This window comes from Aethina tumida, chromosome 1, assembly GCF_024364675.1.
Source record: "Aethina tumida isolate Nest 87 chromosome 1, icAetTumi1.1, whole genome shotgun sequence".
NCBI classification, from domain to species: Eukaryota; Metazoa; Arthropoda; class Insecta; order Coleoptera; family Nitidulidae; genus Aethina; species Aethina tumida.
Window position 1 is genome coordinate 46,580,223 of NC_065435.1, and position 16,471 is coordinate 46,596,693.

Consider the following 16,471-nt stretch of genomic DNA (forward strand, 5'->3'; position numbering starts at 1 on the left):
TATTTATTATACACACCACTACACCATCATTTATGATTTCAGGATATGAATAAAAAAATATATTAACACTATTCAAATAATTGAAATAATGTAATTTTAACGTTTTAATAAGACGTATATCATTAATTCGAATAAAGATAATAATTTTTGTTACAACTTAAGTACCTTTAATGGTGGGTATCGACTTAAATTAATAACAATTTCATCACCGAACTTGATATTTGTTGCTTTCACCATTTTCTAGTTGTGAATTGGAGGACTTAATCGTGGATCGTTAGCTGTCAATTGGAAGATGATATCAGATCGATTTACTAAAATGGTCATCCCAATTGACCGGTCTAATATACAATATCCAATAGATAGAATTACAATTTTTTGTCTCGAGCAATATTAACAGTACTACACATTATAAATTAATCTATTTCTGATGCACCGTTAGAATACAATGAGGCAACTGAAAAAAAACTTCTTAGAGAAGTCCGTGGTGTGTAATCTCAATTCGTTAATATTATTTTCAGCTTTAATAGCCGGTTGAACCTGAAATCAAACTCCAATTATTGGGGATTTTTATAATTGTTAATTATGAATTGTAAGTTGTAACGGTAAACAAGAATAACAACATATATGATTCATTCTGATGGTGTTATTTGACTCAAACATTTCATTAAAATTGTAAATCTACTCAATAAGACAATTTATAAATGTATGCTTGCTCCGCTACAATATTACCGGCTTATTACTTCTGATTTCCATGTGATTAACAAATTCTGAAGTGTTATTTTTAAATGCCTCTAACGGTTTACTAATTGACCTACACATAATTGTGCAATTTCATAGAAATGAATATCATATTTTGCTATTTATACCGTATTATATATTATAAATCATTCTCATCATCTAACGATCATTAATCGTCTGGTTTCGTTTTAAAAATCATATTATAAAATTTATGTGTGAACATCGGAATTTTGGGTCCTGTTTTTTTTTTTATATAAAATAGAATCGGTAATATTTTATGGTGTTGGTCTAAAAATGTATTGAATTACAAATGTAAACACATTAGAAATCGAATAAAATCGAAATCGTTCAATAAATTTCCCACATTATCCCACGCTCAAATTCAATACGAATAGCGCCGTGTTAAATGTGGACGAGTATAAAAAATATGATTTCATACATCAGATAGTCGGTCAATAAAGATGTCAACATAACAAATTCGTTTTGATTTTATCACGGGCCGCGGTGTCCGAAACCAGATAAATAAATTTATTGTGAGAGATTCGATTTTTAAGAGACTTATTTAAATGCAAATAAATGAATAGAAAAAATGGCCAGATTAAAACGTGTTTTTTCGTCGGTTTATGCTGCGTTCAAAGTACTTTGAAATGGGCAAGGTTGATTTTGGTACCAAAATATTCAATTTCGAAGGTTCAAATAAGTTCTTGTTTCGAAAATACGTCATTATAATTGCAATTTTCCTAAACCAAAAAAAAAAAACTAGTCTTCGTGTCAGAATGATATACTGAAAATTTGGTTTAAGTTTTTAAGTTTAAACAAAGACAATTAAGTATTTTTTCAGTCATTTGATTTTATTCTTAGAAAATCTGGTTATAGCGATGAGCAAGGTGAAAGATTTCAACAACACATAACTGAAAGAAAAAGAAGCTTTTTAAGCTTCAGGAATGGTGGTGAAAGGATGAAACATAAAAAATATAGCAGTAAATTTAAGTAAATATTCGTCTTGGTCTATCAGGGTTTAAAATGCAATTAAAAATACCTATAATATTGGAATTATCAAAAAAATTACTCAAAAGGCGAAAACGGTTGAAAATGGTCAAAAAATTGCTTGAAATTTGCACTTTCTATACCTGTAACTTAGTTATTTTTATCCTATCGAAACGAGTTAGGCACCGTTGGATGCACAATTTACTTACCTTTCTAAAGAAACATTATTCATCTCGATCGGGTTTGCCGTTTATTCTGGAAGGCGCATTAAGTAAAGTGATAAATCAAAAAATATAAATTTGCCATTATCTAGGTTAATGGTCTAAAAGAAAAAAAAAAATGAATATGATTATCGTGTTCAGCACACCCGAATTACCCCAGAAATATATTAAAATAAATTTTTATATTTTTCTGGGGTATCAGTTACGCCCCCTTTGTTTTATAAACTACGCTATTAATTATGTTGAAATTTACAAAAAAAAGTTATATTTTTGTTAAACATAATTTATTATGTCACAAATTATTATATTTTTGGAAAGTTTAACTTCTCTTCACCAAAACATGACTGAAATAGAAAAAAGATGTTTAAATTTCTGGAATGATAGTGAAGGAGGATGTGCCAAAGGATGAAACATAAAAAATTTAGCAGTAAATTTAAATAAACATTCGCCTTGATCTATTAGAGTTTAAATGTAATTAATAATACTTGTAATATTGGAATTAATTGCTACAAAAAAAAATTACTCAAATGGCGAAAGTGGCTGAAAATAGTCAAAAAATTGCTTCAAATTTGAACTTTCAAGACCTGTAACTTGGTTATTTTTTATCCTATCGAAACGAATTAAGCACCGTTGGATGCACAATTTACTCTCCTTTCTAAAGAAACATCTCGATCATTTATTCTAGGCGCCTTAAAGTGATAAATCAAAAAATATAAATTTGCCATTATCTAGGTTAATGGTTCAAAAGAAAAGAAAATGAATATGATTATCGTGTGCAGCACACCCGAAATACCTTAAAAATATATAAAACTAAATTTTTTGTGTGATTTAAAGTATCAATAACGCCTCCTTCGTTTTATAAACTACACTATTAATTATGTCAGTATTTTCTATTAGGACTGATGATACTCAGAACAACTAATTAGAGTCACCCTGTATTACATTACCAAGTAGAATTGGTGTCCTTGTCCCGAAAATAATTTTCAAATTACTCAACCACATTTTAATTTAATGAAATCCGTCAGTCTAATTGCAAAATATTGAAAAAAATAACAAAAAAAAAAAAACTAGTCTCCATGCCGGACTGAAATCCTGAAAATTTGGTCCAAACCCTAATTACTAATGCCGAGCTTATTTTACGGTACAACGAAACACAAACAGGTTTAATAATGTTACATTATGGGCCGCATAAAAACCCCAATTAAGATCCAGAAGCGCTTTTTGCCATCGGTCGCCGTTTTTTTTTACCTCAATCTAGAAATTAATCATGCCACGTTTTAATTACCCAAACACTTATAGTTACATGCGAGCAATGTCGGTTAACGTTTAATTAGTAGCCGAAAATTTTCCTAGCGTATCGAACTGCGATTTCGGGCGCTGTTAATTTATCCATTGCAAGCCGTGAGAAGAAATTTCAAAACGAAATTTCTGACAGTTTTCGGACCCGATCGTAATTATGTTATTTTGCGGATTTATTGTGGGGGCATTTGTTTTTTTTTTTTACTTGTTGGCGTCACACGGCTAATTAAGCGTTTCTTAAAACTGTCTATGTGCGAAGATTAGGCGATGTGGCCTTTTTTATTTGCACTGCTGGCGTTAATTGCCGAAGTGCGGTGGTTCGATCTGCGCACAAAAAGTTTGTCGGTAGGTGCTACTGGTGATACGGACGGATTAAAAAAATATATAAATAGGTATTTCATTAGTAAACTTAATTAAGTTAACCATTTATTTATTTAATATCTCGAGATAAAGTGGACCATTACCGACGTTAATTCGGAGATAAATCACAAATATAATAAAACCGAAAATAAAATAGGTGTATTAAAAAGATATAAGACAATAATTTTACCGATTTTATATTGCTAGATATAAAAAGGCCGCTAATTAATTTGAGCCCGTGATTATCTTTAAACGAGTTTTACTCTCTAAAACAACTTTATTTAATTATAAAACGCTGAACTCATATGGGTTGCGTCATCGTTAAAATCATAAAACGTGAGAATATCAGGCAATAAGCGCCTCGATAATGTTAATGTGTACTTTTTTTTTCGGTGGGCATCCACGTTAACTAATCAGGGCCTTTTTTTAATGAAAAGTGCATTTCCAAATTAAAAATAGACCCGCTGATTATAAACGTAACAAGTTTTCGACAACGACGATTTAGTATGTGTTAAATCTCATCGAACAACTCCGCCATAAATTCGGTGTCACATCGAGCTGTTTTCGCGAATAAAAATTTAAATTAATTCGAAAATTGCTGGAAAGTGTGAGAAAATATAATGGCGAACAAATGTTCGTGCAACGTTATACATGATTTATCGTCGATTTTATCGGGGCATTTAACAATTTTTCTATTCGCTGGAAAGATTTATAAAGCCATGTGACCCAGATACTAATATATTTTCGTGTTATAGGCACTAATAATAAGGTGTCCGGATAGCAATGTTTAACGGTGCAAATGAGATATGGCCTGCAATCAGGCTTAATAATATTATTCAGCTTGATGATATTACTTCTTTTTCTTCCATGTTTTTTTTTGGTAGCTCCTAAGTGTCGCTTTAAACCATGATATTTTTATAATAACTAATTTAATAACAGTATTATTTTACAGTTTAATTATAAATATACAACATAATACGGTTTATATTGTAAATTATAGGGTACCAACGCATACATTATACAATATTAATATTTATTGTTCATAAAAGTGTTGTAAATCACTTAATGTGTCTTCTGAAAAACTCTCCTCCGGCACTGCACTTACGAACTGAACGTAAAGCATACACGGACAGTGGATCTTGTTTACTTTTATCTGGCGTTATTTATTCATATATAAATGTAAATTCAGCTTTAATTGATTTGTTCTCACAGAATATCATTAAAAAAATTACCATAAATAATGTGCCGTGTAATATTTCGAATTTGTTTAGCATGCGAATCGGCCGATAATATTATTAAGTATCGTCAAATCGATTTTTTTCGATGTTCAAATAATAAAATGTCAACGGAAATTGTAAAACGTGGAATTTTTCGATGACCGATTTCACTTTAATGCTTATAATTATTAATCTATTAATGCTAAACAATTACATAATACACGCCATTTAGAATGCAGTCAAATAGAAATTGAATATTAATTTATCAATGGAGCTATAGTGACAATGTATTAGTTTAGAAAAAAAAAAAACTAATTTATAAACAATTAATGACCGGAAATTTGCACAGATAGGATGTTGTTTTTGTTTTTAACATGATTTTTAAAAATCATTCGCAGGATGTAGCAAAAACCAAATTATTCAAAGAGACTTCAACCTAAATATTTTGATAATTAATGCATGCAGTTTAATCGTTTGCATATCGATTTAATTGATTCTTTTCCCCGGTTTGCCACTTTATCTATGATTTATCTCGTTTATAAGATTTTCGTGGGTGTTTGTAACGTATTTATATTATTATTTTCAGGTGAGTAAAACTTTATTTTCCAATACGACTATTGACTGGTTTCCGTCTCCAACATGCATATCAGTCCTTTGGATAAGGTAAGTCGTAAAATCTTTAACTGCGACGCATCGACAGCACAATCGAATGATTAGTCAATATAATTGATTTTTTATGCTAAACAAGGTAAAAGGGAAAGGCCATAAATCGTGGCCGGATCGAAACAGAAGCTACGGATCTACTCTGTTTAATTCTTCCTGTCCTGATTTCGTGCGATAACTCTATCGGGTCTATTTTAGATAGCAATTAAAAATTATCAAGCCAGCATACATTTTTTTTTTTGTTAATTGGAGATTTGAAGGTGGTCTCTTTCGTGGTTCGTAAAACACTGTTGCATGTATCGTGGGATATAACGTGTTATGTATTTCACAGGCAGTAAAACGATAAAATCGGGTGGTAAAGTGGTTGTACACGTTGAAAATTTGGCGGAGGAGCCGGGCGTATTAATTTTATTGTAACAATTAATCGCGAAGAGGCCGCGTTTCTTTTGTGCAACGTCTGGTTACTACGCGGTGCCACATAAAACAACGGATTATTGGAAACACTTCGACAAACAAATCCGTGAGTTTTTAAACGGCCAGACTGTCTAAATATTTGCAGAACGAAATCAGTTATTACGTTTTAAACAAAAAACCACAACATCCTTTACATATGGGCGTGTCGAAGCGGCGATAAGGATAAGGCATCGGACATTTCTGTATTTTCTTGTTATTAATGTATTCACGGTTTAATTTCCTGTTAACCGCTCCGTTGTTGTCAATCAGATTACTTACAAGATAGTTTGAAAAAGTGTAGAAATACAGAATCGTCGTCGTGTTTACACGCTAAAATTTCTGTGTTGTATCGGATTCAAAACGGGATGTCCTGTGACTGGTCGACACTGATAACAACTTCGACGATAATATATTGGATAAATGTTATTTGGGTATGTTTTTATTGATATGTTTGTTTTGTTTATGCTGCAGAGATATGTGCGTGTGCATTGAAAATTGTGTCGGGTGTGGATTGAAGGATATTTAGCTCTAATTAAACGATTGTTGTTGTTAATACCAGATAAAGCCTCTTATTTGTTTGTTTAAATTAACTTCCTTTTGCAAGAGTCGTCACAAATATACGTCTTAACTAATTATTTTATTGTTTATTCAGCTTTTTGCCACGTAGGTACCTCTGTTTGTAAAATTTTAGGATGTACCAAGATATTCGTTAAAGTTGACAACCACTTCCTTTTCTATGATTCTGATAAGGCATGTCTAATCTATACAAACGCACACATACACGCTGGTTTACTAACTATTATGTCAAAAATTATAAAATATTAGCTTGATTATTTTAAGGTTACGAAAAAATTATCGTTGATTATTTTGTAAATATTTTGCACTTAAAATGTTTTCTTAGACTACATTTAAAACATATTTTAATAAAATGTGCATCGAATTTTTAATAATTTGGTATAAATGGGATATAAATATTTTTAAGAAATATATATTTAAGTACCAATTATCAAAATTAATGAAACTAATTAAAAAATATGTATTTTATACTGAACAGAAAATTCCTGGATTTAAACTTTGATTAATCTCAATTAATAATAAAAGAAGATGTAATTATCTATAATTAATGTAATTTTTCGTAAATCTGTTTCACATAAATATTATGTTAATAATATTTTAATTAATATCTAGTAAATTTTTAAAATATTATAAGTACTAGACAATTAAATATTTTAAAAATATTGTTAGATATGTATTTTTTTGTCAACCTAAGAACAAAAATATATTTATTTATTTCATATAAATTATATTCTGATTAATAACGAAAAAATACCAATTATCAAAATTAATGAAACTAATTAAAAAATATGTATTTTATACTGAACAGAAAATTCCTGGATTTAAACTTCAATTAATCTCAATTAATAATAAAAGAGGATGTAATTATCTATAATTAATGTAATTTTTCGTAAATCTGTTTGACATAAATATTATGTTAATAATATTTTAACTAATATCTAGTAATTTTTTTAATATTATAAGTACTAGATAATTAAATATTTTAAAAATATTGTCAGATATGTATTTTTTTGTCAATCTCAGAACATTTTAGTTAAATTTAATTAGCACCGTAAATATTTTTTACATTAAATATTATATTTTTCACATGAAATATTATATCACGTTTTGAAAATAATATAATAAATATCTAGGAAATTTATTGAAATTTTACAAATACTAGACAAAATATTGGCAAAAATAATTTTTCTTAATTTTTGACAAGTATTGGTTTGATATTATTATAAAATTATTTTATTTCAATTGTACTAGTTCATCATTATAATAAATGATATAAAAATATGTTAATAAATATCTATAATATTATTTAAACATTATTAAAGATACTAGACAATTACGTTTTGAGAAATATTGGTAGAAATAATATTTTTCTTAATTCAGTAAAAATTTAACAAGAATTAAATTTTAAAACTATGTTTAATGAATATAAAAAACATTGTTTAAATGAAAATTAACGAATTGATATTGATTAGTTATATTATAATAAATAATATAAAAATATGTTAATAAATATCTATGAGATTATTTAAACATTATTAAAGATAATAGGCAGTTCCATTTTGAAAAATATTGGTAGAAATAATATTTTTCTTAACTCGGTAAAAATTTAAGAAAAAATAAATTTTAAAAAACTGAGTTAAATGAAAATAAAAATTATATATTTCTCTTATTTAAATGAAAATTCACAAATTGATATTAATCTAATAATGAAAAAAATATATATTGCTAATTAGTCTTGTTATAAAATTATTTTATTTAAATTTAATTACAGTTTTTTGCATGAAATATTATATTAAATTATATTTTAAAAACATTTCAATAAATATCTAACAAATTATTCAAAAAATATTAAAAATATTGAAGAATTACATTTTCATAGAAATGATTTTATTCTTAACTCAATAAAAAGTAATAAGAAATAAATTTAAAAAACTAGATTTAATAAACACAAAAAATATATTATTTAAAAGAAAATTCACGAATTGTATTTGATTTTGATTACTAATAAAAAAATATCAATAATTTATATAAAATTATCTCCATTATATTTTAACTGCAATTTAAAAATATAATCATTAAAGTCAAACTTTAAATTATTTTACTGAAAATATAGATATTATTTAAGAAATCTTAGTAGATATAAATTTGCTATAAAAATAATTTTTTATTATTATTTTATTAATAGCTATTAATTGCTAATTACAATTATAACCCAAAAATTATTATATACATTCTAATTTGTATTAACCGTGTGAAATAATGATAAGAAAACAACCTACATAAAGTAAATCGTAATCTACCAACCAAAATAAAAATAATTAATAGCACCATCTAACTGATAGGCTACGAAAAAAACCCTAATATTAATTCACCCTAATCCAACAATAGGTGCACTAATTGAGTTTAGATCGACACCGTAATAATTCCGCTCACATAAAACGTTACCGGACAATTAAGATAAGCAAACAGCAATATCGTATCGTTTGGGGGAGAGCGGCAATAATTGGCCGGGGAGACGGTGGGTGGTACACCTGTAAGGGTTTCCCACACTGACAACAACCACCTGTTTTCTGTGTCACGCTTCGCGAAGCCCGCTCCGTTTCTCAGAGGGGCAAATTATGCTGTGCAACTAACTACTAGGACTCGATTGTGTTTTCGAAAAGTTCCTTCTTCGATCGTAATTTATGCGCAGACAGTTAAATTAAAACGTACCTGGATTATACGTTCCGTACGGTATCGTGCGGATAATTAATTTTATTGTGTTTTTATCGGTCATTTTTGTCGAATTGATTAATTAACGACGGCCGATTGCACGTGAAAAATACAAAATTTAATAAATCCAATTAGCGATAATTGCCGCTGCGGAAAAAATACGCCAAAAAGGCAATTTTTTTTGTTTCGTTTGTGCCGTCGCAGGAACGGGCTTTCGTGCCCGTCATTATTCTTAATTAGGCGCAATTAAACAACAGAATCCCAATGGACAGCGACGTGGATCTTACGTTTTTGATTGTTCTGACCTATAAAACGCTTTCTGGACGCATTAAATTCTTGATTGGATAATGTAACTCCGCCCTGGCTTGAACTTTGACCTCGTGTATCGGCAACAGTTGGACAGAAACTAGTCGTGAATCACTACATTTAGCCCACACACTCTTCGTTCGTGTGCCTTATTGCTCTCGCTCGGGCATACCTACTTCTGGCCGTCATTGGATGACTTAACAATCGTGACTAAGCGCAATGTCGATTCGTGGGGATGATGCACGTTAATGGGTTAATTTGCCAACTTTCAATGTAATTAGTAATTAAAAGTTTCCACGTAGCGACAACAATTCATTTCGCAACAGAAAACTTTTCTGTGGGAACGATGGCGGTTTTGCTCGTCGAGGGAGTACTGTCGGATTTGACTCAGCTAACGATAACACCGCATTACTCGGCAAGGGAAAAATGTTTATCTGTTGAATTAAAGAAGTTATAAAAGCTTAACAATAGACGTACTTAAATTGTTCTTATACATAATAATAATTAAGCGACACAATAAGGAAACATTAAGAACGATTTTAGCGGCACAAACAAGGGAATTCCAAAAGTTTACAACACGTTAAGCACAAACGTGGAATATTTACGCGCCTCCCGAATTCGACACCATCAAAAAGCCTCCTTCAAACAAACCTTCTGGCTAGATCCAAATGAGTTAAGGCTGTGTCTAAATTGTCGCGTACCGACGAAGACTAAAAGGGTTGGTCCTGTATTAAAACGAGTGGGGTCCGTGTTGACACGAAAGACGAGTGATAATCGCCGAGAACCGAGTCGTAAGATTAATTTCGAGCGATTTTATGGTGTTAATTACGGGGAGATCGTTTAAATAAGAACGAGGGGATAATGTGACCAAAGGACTCAACGAGGCGCGACTTTAATCCTTTGTAAGTAAGGATTAATATCACATGACGGGATTTCCATTAATTCAGATCATAGACGTGCACCGGAGTCGTGTCAATTTTTTTGTTTGATTTATCGACTAGGTATTTTTGTGTGCGGTAAATCAAATGGCACCTAAGGAACGCGGTGATGTCGGCTCGTTTACGATGTCCAATTTGTGTGATAAATAATATTGATAAGATGTATGAGTGATTGCGTACTAATTACCCGTGACTTATTAGAGCTCAGCATCCAAAAATTATATTTTATACCGAGCGTAAATTGGATGCAACTTCATTAACTATTTTTGCCGTTGACTGTCTAATTAGGCCGGTAATAAATTATCACTGTCATTGGAGTGCCAGGGTGTGCAACAAACTATTTAAAAACCGACCAATAATAATAAAGACATAGATTGCGACTGTTCGCAGGCTGCAATTACCTCCGATGAAGCGGCTTGATCGATCCACTGCGAAATTACTGTTTTTAATTTGTTAAAAATTAATAGAGATGCTCTAATTAGCTGCCATTTCGCCGTAATCAGGGCTGGCCGGATGCTTTGTTGTTTCAAGGACAACTGACTACGTGGATTCACGAACAAGAGAAGCTCTTGACACTCATCATGATGTTGTGATATACGTATAACGATCTGGTGTGTTGAGTGTCTGATGGTGAACGTCATCTGGTTTTTATCTTTCGTTTTGGCTGTTGTACAACAAGCAAAGTGCGGTTTTCGCTATCTGGTAATGACTTGCCGTTCAAAATTTTTGGAAACTGATGACATATCGAAATTGAAAGCAATGACAACGAACGAATGTGTTGGAACAGTGGCAATGGTAAAGGTCATTGAAGGGGCCCAGCTATGACTAGGGGGGCTCTGTTCACGGTCCGATGGGCCACACACATGCTACTGAGTCTCTGCTCCTCCGCTAATGGCCATTGCATGTAAATAAAACAACAATAACACACCACGACCACTTTGTCTATCATCATCAACATCGACGTATTAAAATACAGTACAGTCGTGGAAAAGCATTAAACGATGGCGATGTGACTCATTAGTGAAGTAGAACAATATTGTGAAACGTTTTAATTTGGGGAAAATTTATGTTTAACGCTCCGTTTTAACTACTCCGTCGGTTCTTGTAAATGTGAACTATCAACGAACAATTATTTGGTTCAATAACTCTTCTTAAATTCTATATACAAATCCAGAAAAATAAAATCAAATTATTAAATGCATTTTATAAATATTCTTTTGTAGAGATTGATCAAATGAGTACTTTGTTACATTCAGATTTTTTAACTCTCTTATTAAATTAATTAATATTTTTAGTATGTATTATTACAGAGATCAACCAATAACTTGAAACTTTGAAATGAATACTTCGCCTCTTAATTTTCAAATTCTGTATGTATAGAACTTGAATTTCTTTTTGTAATTACCTCTCGAACTATCTTCCTGAACTTTAGAAGACTTTTAGATATTCCTATATACTTTTTCAATAATTTAATACTTTTAATAATCTTAGTATACAGCTTCATGTGATTAAACTGAAATAGTATTATTGTAGAAGTAACTCAATAAACTTAGAGGTGCATTTTAAAATGAATACTTAATCTCTTAATTTTCAAATTCTGAATGTATAGAAAAATTTTGGAAATTAATTTGTTTCAAAATGGGTCTTCAAGTTTACCAGTTGATCATTGCTATAGATTCTGTCCTAAAATGATTTTATTTTTGTGACTACCACTCTTTTTTCAATACTTTAATATAATACTTTAGTATTAAAAGTAAGTTTAGCTTGTTATGATTAAAACTGAAAATAGTATTATTGGAGAAGTAACTCAATAAACTTAGATGTGCTTTTTGAAATGAATACTTTGTCTCTTAATTTTCACATTCTGAATGTATAGAAGAATTTTGGAAATTAAGTAACGATATATTAATTTCAAAGTGGGTCTCCAAGGTTACAAATTGATCTTTACTATAGATTCTGTCCCAAAATAAATTTATTTTTGTGATTACCTCTTGTTCTATCTTCCTGAACTTTAGAGGAGTTTGCAGATATACCTATATTCTTTTTTCAATAATTTAATACTTTTAGTAAACATCTTGTTGTCATTAAAACTGAAAATAGTATTATTCTGGAAATCCCTTATTAAATTTACAAACTCATTTTGAAATGATTACTTCATCTTTTAATTTCTGAATTTTGAATGAAACGAAATATTTTGGATATCAAGTTTATTGGTTGTTCACTACAATAAAGTCATTCTGTATTCCTGATCTGTGCGTACATAGACTTTTTATACTATTTTAACTGTTTGAGTATGTACATCTCACCATTAAAATTGAAAATAGTTTTCAGTAATCCAACACTATTCTTACCCAGTAAAACTTGACCTGACAAACTTTCGAGATTATTGACATAGACAGACCCGACAAAAAGTGATTAGCGCTGGCGCATTCTTAGGAGTTCAATCGTGTCATTAAAATTGCTGGAGGGAAATTAATTATGATCGCTTTTCAATTACCATCCGACCATACATAGGTTCGTCCAAGTGTCTGGTATCGAATTTTTCCGAATTCCGTCGTTTACACATGCATTCCCATCGTCGAAAATAACGGTGACTGGCGGGCACTACCACCTGCTTCTGGAGCGGCATTTTCACGTTTCCCACGGAATGGTGGACACACGTGCTCCGTTCCACTCGCCCCCGTTTTTCCCGCGCGGACATTTTTCAGTTTGCGTCGCACAGACGCGGCCCTGATGGTAATGATGCATGAACGTGTAACTGCCCAATTACGTATTTCGATATGGTCGACTGTCTTAGATCGACATTTACATTTTTATTATGCGATCTGGTCTTAATTGCTCATGGGAATTCTCGCGCAAAAATCGCCGTTGCATCGGAAAGGTGTTAAGGAAGTTTTTATTTAGCTGGCTAAACGTTTTCATTGGGGATATCGGCGGTTGTAAAATGATTATAACAAGTTTAATGATGTTTGGTGATACTGCTTCGACGTTCAGTTGCGAGATCAGGTGACATAATAGATGTACCGCATTCATTTTATCTTTTGGTCGAACGACCGATACAATAATGTTTCCGTATATTGGGAAACAAGAAATTTGCAATTTACATCACTGTACTGTATAATATTTACATAAAATTTATCTATATCTAGGCATATGTTTTTCATTAACATTAATTCTGTGTTAAATTTCTTACTCCATCGCGTTCTAAAGTGTTTCAGCTTAATGGTATCAAGCATTGACTTCCAGATAATCTTGTAAGAATTTTACACTTGCACAGAAAAATCTATATTACTTTATTAAGGTAATTTCCCTTAATCATGCAATCTATGAATCGATTGTCAACAATTCCAAAGCAACACTCCCACTTTAACAACTAAATTATATATTTGTTTGGAGTTGACTGAAAATAATCAGCATTATGCAATATTCCAGAAAATATTTCCAAACAAATATTTCTTTATCTCCAAATTGTATCGCATGTTTTTCAGTGTTTAAGGCTGAACTATTTACTTTCACTACGATGCAGTAACAAAAAAGTAAAAGGTCTTACTCATCTGACAAGTTACGTGATTTTACTCAAGATTTTGTTATAACAATTTTTTGTCTATAAGTATAATAATTAGTAAATTGTTCACACAATTTATTTGACTTCAAAATTCTTCCATGGCTTTAAATGGTCAAAAAATATTTGGTCAAAATTTAAGTAAATATTTAAATAATTAAACAAGTCAATATTAAGAGTTAGGAACGTGTAATTATTTCTTTAAATCAATATTTTCTTTAAAAATAAGTTAAACAGTGAGAAAAAACGTGAAAGTATTGAAGTTCTTACTCGAAATACATTTTTTTTTAAATTTCAATTTACTTGATGATAAGGTAGAAAAAAAATATCGGCATTTCAATAAAAATCTCTTTTATGATGGTATTTTTTAAATTTATATTCAAATATATGTTACAACGAAGCATAAAAATTGTAGCTTCAACATCAAAAGAGCTTCTAGCTCACCATTAGAAATACTTACATATTTGAGAGCATACTTTATTTACCATTGCTCACTGGACATGGTCCAAAAGACAATTTTTTATTGATTAACTTCATCTATTGAAAATACTATTAACATTTTATACATCTACTTCTAATTCTAATCTGTCTCATGAAAATGGTACGAGCATATCTGCCAAATATCCTGTGAATTGTAAGATAAATCTTCATTAAACTGAAACACATTTTACTTTAGCTTTAGCTCACCAATAGGAATACTTCTTTGGACAATGTCTGATGAGCAGTGGTGAAAATTGTATACTAAAACTAAAAGCTCTCATATTTGAAAGAATATTGTACCATCATCTATTGAAGATACCATTTCTGAATAACTCTTTATACATCTACTTCTAACTCTAATCTGTCCCTTGACGACGGTGCCAGCATGTCAGCCTGTGAATTTTAAGGTACATCTTCATTAAACTGAAACACATGCGAAACTTTAATTGGCAAAGAATGTGGGATTGATTTTGAAATGATCCCAATCCAAATTTAGCGATCATTATCGCATTATGCCCAGTTGAAGGTGAACGAACATCAATTTAATAAAGTCGACCGAGCCTGTAATAAAACGCAATTGTCATAATTTATTTCGAATTTAATAAAACTGCAAACAATTCACTGGCAGTCCGACGCACACAAACAGCTGACCGTTGCTCGGAACAGGTCATAAATTAGATTTGTATATCGTTAAAAACATTTTTCTTAGGTGGTATTCAATTGTGTTAAGACAAAGCCTCGCTATCTATGGGAAAAATCTCGATCCATTTATTATTAAAACGCTGTTTTATTATAGCTATTTGCAGAGTCGTAGATACGGGGTTTGGAACACAACTGAATAATTTACCAGGCACCGGTATTTGATTACTAAGATAATTACTATATTAATATTAATAATACTTTTAAAGTATTTATGTTGCATTTTTAGCACTCATTTCCATATTAGAATATGAATTAAATCAGTCGATCTAATGACTTTTAAAAGTTGGCACGACACTGAAATTGTTCGAATTGGTCACAAGTCACCTCTAACAAAGAATCGCCCGTAAAAACTTACATGCGGGGGCAAGTTATTTGATTTGGCGACAAGAAATTTAAGAACTTGTGAACAAAAACAATTAACAGACGAATCAGTGCAATTAGAGCTGACAAAGGGACCGAAAACTTTATTGTCTGGCTCGCTTGATATCACGATATATACAATACTTAAAAGCGCATTAAAAAAAAATATATGTATAAAAGTGCAAAGATAAATTTTCCCATGGTTAATTAACTGCGTCCAACTGCGTTGATGATTTAATTGCCACTATAGAACAAATTTTTATTGCTCGCTAGGTTAATATTTGTTTTAGAGATAGTGGTGTAAAAATCATCCCGACACCAAAGCGCATCAAATAATTCAATTAAGCCCAATCTTGTTTGTTGTAATAGTGGTGGGAAATGTCCGGACAACCCTCGTTAAAGCGACGAGTCTCAATTTAAACTTTAAAACTGGCATGGCTGTGACTAGTTCTCATCGAATTAAGATACCTAGGGATTCCGATGTCCCAACACCAGCTAATTAATGAATGAAATATTGTGTGTGCACTAATGTAGCCCGCATTATATACGTAGTAAGCATATTTCCGAGTGACAAGTGGATTTCAGAAATGAGCCAGACATAAAGATCGTTGGGAAATGTTTCGGATGAACTTTATGAATGTGATCGGTAATTTAATATAATTAGTTAGATCAGTTTTGAAGAATGTTCCATCTAAAACTTCTAAAAATTGCAATACATGGTTTAATTCTGGTTAATTGGTCAAAGAAAATTCAAATTGATACATAATACAAGACCCATTCGACAAAATACTTAATGCAGAGTTTTTATTGAGTTAAGTTCATTACATTGGTACAAAATGATCAAAAATTGTTCAGAATTCAACACATATGGCATTAACAACGTCAAAAAGGAATAGT

At 30.8% G+C, this 16,471-nt stretch overlaps 1 protein-coding gene across 2 annotated transcripts in view; it reads left to right on the forward strand.

Moving 5' to 3' along the window:
• Positions 1-16,471, forward strand: part of LOC109599424 (ETS-like protein pointed) — a 120,722-nt gene that overhangs the window by 39,612 nt on the left and 64,639 nt on the right. The window contains exon 1 of one of the 2 annotated variants that reach the window (XM_049962138.1): positions 6,187-6,369. The exons of the other annotated variant lie outside the window; for it this stretch is intronic. The gene's annotated coding sequence lies outside the window, so the exon portion shown is untranslated. Of the gene's footprint in view, positions 1-6,186; positions 6,370-16,471 lie in introns of those variants that run through there. 2 annotated transcript variants of the gene reach the window in all.